Raw genomic sequence first — 4,623 nt, 5'->3', positions numbered from 1 at the left:
TATTTATCATATATGTGAGATTATTTGAAATTTTTTGAAAATTGTTACTTATCATATATATGAGATTTGTAAATCTGTGATAGTGATCACCTATATGTGTTCTTGTAGAATACATAATTTTTTAGTAACTATTTCAAAAGTTTGATTATGCCTCCACTAACTTCAAATGTCTACGTTCGCTATTGCTAATTATAAAAATTATTTTTTTGCAATCCATCAAACTCGTAACGAGATAAAATATCTAAATAAATGGATGCATATAAAGGATATTATTAGGGCATAAAAGAGTTTATCCAAAGATTGCAAATATTGAATCACGAAAACGATAAAAAGATGCAAATTAAACCTACTAAACAACAATATATAGTAGAAAAGAAAGAGGTATAGCATCTGCTTGTTTCTTCGTATAACAGCAAGACAAAGGAAATGGAATTCCGAGTAAATTACCAAGTTTGTCCTGTGGTGGTCTTGAGGATAAGGTCACCCAACTTTGACCCAGGATTCATTTTAATCACTCAAGTCTTTTCTTTTGATTTTCCCTCGTTAAAGTTACAAAATTTGTATCCTCTTTTTTACTTACTTTCTCAGCTTGAAAAATCTAAATTTTTGTACCATTAGCATTTGATTTCTTAAATTAGGTGTATGATGCTGCTCAGAAGGCCTCAATTAGGTGTACAATGTCATGAATCTAGTCGTCAAAAGTTATGTTCAATTAGGTGAATGATATTCCTTTGCAAGATGTTAGTTAATACCTCTAATTAAAACCTCTAGATGACTTTTGCGACTCTTGAACCATATTCGTAAACCCAACTTTGCGTAAATTATCTTTTCACTTTTCAATTTACCTCAGTAGATTTTATATAATTGTTTAGGATTAATACAGTACAAGATAATGTGGCATATACAAACCCTTATTTGGTTTTGATTAAAACAAATAGTTTTTAAATTGATTTTTTGTACAAAATTAACGAAATGTGTAATTGAAAAATTAATAAAATTGTAGATTTCATAAAAATATGTGATTGAAAATGAGTTTAAAAAAATAATAATAATAAAGGCAAAAATGGGCTAAGTAATGTCAACTACCTGCGACACCACTCGCTAGAGCTATGTATTAATTTAAATTTGTAAATATGTAATTATTATGATATTTTTACTTCTTAATTATTATTATTTTTATCAATATTTAGTACTAAAATTTTCTACCGAGTATAAGAATGGTCCAAGGAATAGGCACAATCTTTCAAAAGAAAGTCTTTGTTCATTCTCCCTTTGACATTGTAGTTAACTTTCAACAATAACTTGCCCACTTTCTTCAAGAAGGACATAAGCTCCTACAATTCTATGCTATACCTCTTCCTTCTCTACTATAAATTGTTTCTTTGTAGCTTTGATTTGCATCCTTTTTTTTGAATTGGGAGTAGAATATTTTCAATCTTTGCATAAACCCTTGTTTGCCGTAATATATCCTTGATTTGCATCTTTTTATCTAGTGATTTGTTATCTTCGGAGAAACACTTTTCTGCCATCGCAAAGTGATGTCTTTTTCTCATCTCACAGAACATATTGTTACAAATACCAACTGCAGTAGAACAATGACATTCTCCCACACGACCATCCTTATAATATTCCTGGTGAATCTGTTTTTTTTTTTTTTTAAATTCAAAATAAATTACATACTGAAAAAAGGACCAATATCTGGTCAAGATGATGATGAGGTGTTGATTCTCAGGAGGTTTACCGAATACAGATTATCGCAAGAATCACTGAAAAATTGAAATTGTAGAAAAATAGAAAAATGAACACGAAGAATTTTTTTGCCACAAAGGCCCGGATGTTCAGCCTTACGGCCTACTCACCATGTTGAGCATCTACTAAGTAGATATAGCCCTAGACCACTAGAAAAATAACCAAGAACGTTACAAATGTACAAAGAAACACAAAGTTTCTTCACTGATTTTGATCTCGCCTCACACACAACTATTACAATGCCACCACTAACTCGCACTAAGTAATATCACAATTATACATCAAGTGTAGTATCAAAAATCATTCAGATTTACAAAAATTATTTTCACTCGGAAAATATCGATGGTTTGAGAGAAAAAGAGAAACTCTAGAATACACTAAGAATCGATCTCTCTAGAAAGAAAAATGAGGCGTCCAAACGTTTTAATCAGATAAGTCAAAGTGTCATTGATCAACGGTGAGGAGATGGCCAGATGTATGGCCATATTACATCTTTAAAAAAGAGGTAGAAGTCGCATTTTAAGAGAACACGTTTCTCTTCGCAATTGGATCAAGACCATTTCAGTAAAACTGGCTTAATAGCCTTAAAGGGCCAAGAATGTGAGGCACTATTATTTGGGCTCAACAATCTCCATCTTGCTGAACACGTCTTGGCAATTTCTAGTGGCTAGATCACTACTTGTTTCATTTGCTCTTATTATCCTGTAAAACAAAAACAGAAATTAGTTCATAAAACAAAAAATTAGTTAGAAACTTCTAAACATGGTACCCTTCAAACAATGTTTAGAATATTCAAACAATTTTTAAACTTGTTCAAGGGTAGGACCTTAGTTTCCAAATCAGAAGGATTATATTCAGTTGAAATTTTTTCTAACTTAATTAGACCTTGTTCAACCATGTTTCTAACAAAATGGAATTTCACATCAACATATTTTGTGCGATCATGATACATTGGATTTTTACTAAGATGGATGACACTTCGATTATCAGTATAAATTTTTACAGAGCTATTTATAAAACCAATTTCATTCAAAAGACCTCTCAAACAAAGATTTTCTTTAACAGCATCACACACAGCTATATATTCTGCCTCTGTTGATGATAAAGTCACTAGCTTTTGCAATTGTGATTTCCAACTAATGCAAATATCACACAAAGTGAAAACATAAGATGAAGTTGTTCTTCTTTTATCTAAATCACCAGCAAAGTCTGAATCAATGTAGCCCTTAAGAATTATGCCATCATCACACCTTTTAAACAATAGGCCCAAATTAGATGTTCCTTTCAGATATTTCAACATACATTTCATAGCAAGCCAATGTAGTTTACCGGGATTTGACATAAATCGACTTAATATGCTTATTCCATGAGCTAAATTTGGTCTAGTACATACCATGAGATACATAACAGATCCTACAGTGTTAGCATAAGGAATTCTTTCCATTCTTTTAAATTGTTCATCAGTCTTTGGTGATTGTTCAGTAGACAATTTAAAATGATTGGAAAGTGGTAAGGAAACAGGTTTACAGTCAAGCATAGAGAACCTTTCAAGTATCTTATGCACATAAGCATATTGTTTTAGGATTAGTGTGCAATCATTTCTATTTCTTTCTATTTCCATCCCAAGAATTCTCTTAGCTTGCCCTAAGTCTTTCATTTCAAATTCAAATTTTAACTTTGCTTTAATAACATCAATTTCAGATCTCTTAAGGCATGCAAGTAACATATCATCTACATATAAAAGTAGATAAACAGATTTAGGTCTACCTGACCCTTTGAAAAAGAAACAAGAATCATAACTGCTTTTAATGAAACCTAAAGTCTGAACATAAGAGTTAAACTTTTTATTCCATTGTCTGGGGGCCTGTCTTAGGCCATAGAGAGATTTCTTTAACAAACATACCTTTTCCACAGTTGACTTTACCTCATAACCTTTTGGTTGACTCATATAAATAGTCTCCTCAAGGTCTCCATTTAAAAAGGCTGTTTTTACATCCAACTGATCAAGCTTCCAGTTAAAATGTGCAGTTAAGGCAAGAAGAATTCTTATAGAAGTGTATTTAGCAACAGGGGAAAATATTTCATTATAGTCTATTCCTTCCTTTTGAGTGAAGCCCTTTGCAACAAGTCTTGCTTTGTATCTTTTACTTTCAGTAGTAGGATCTCCTTCTTTTATTGTAAAAATCCACTTACAGTTAAAACCTTCTGGTTTTTAGGTTTGTTGACAAGGATCCAAGTTTTATTTTTTATTAAGGAGTCCATTTCTTCATTCATAGCATCTTTCCATAACTTGGAATCAGTACAGGTTATGGCTTCTTCAAAGGTGACAAGTTCTGAATTTAGAGAATTTAGAACAGAAAATAGGGTAACAAATTCATCATTATTATATTTGGTGGATGGGATCTTATTTCTTCTTTCTCTATCTCTTGTTAGCTGGTAATTAGTGAGAGAAGGGTTATTACATTCAATCTCAGTTTCAGGTTCACTTAGATCCTGATTAATATCAGACTAAGGAGTCTCCACCTCAATAAAATCATTTTGATCATTAGTATTATCTTCTGAATTTTCAAGAACAATTTCTTTCACAAGTTTAAATCCAGTAGGTTCAGTTTTAGATTATTTTGCAGGGAAACTCATTCTCATTGAAAATAACATTTCTACTAATAATCACTTTAAAACCCTTTTGACTTTCAAGCAAAAGCTTGTACCCTTTAGTTTCCTCCCCATATCCTAGAAAAACACATTTTGGAGATCTTGGTTCAAATTTACCTTCATTTTGATGAGAGTATGTAGCACAACCAAAGATTTTAAGTCTACTATAATCTGGTGAAATATTTGACCATAGTGCTTCAGGGATTTGGAAGTCAATGGCAC

The sequence above is a fragment of the Olea europaea genome, chromosome 4 (assembly GCF_002742605.1).
Source record: "Olea europaea var. sylvestris chromosome 4, O_europaea_v1, whole genome shotgun sequence".
Classification (NCBI taxonomy): domain Eukaryota; kingdom Viridiplantae; phylum Streptophyta; class Magnoliopsida; order Lamiales; family Oleaceae; genus Olea; species Olea europaea.
This window is presented reverse-complemented; position numbering follows the sequence as displayed.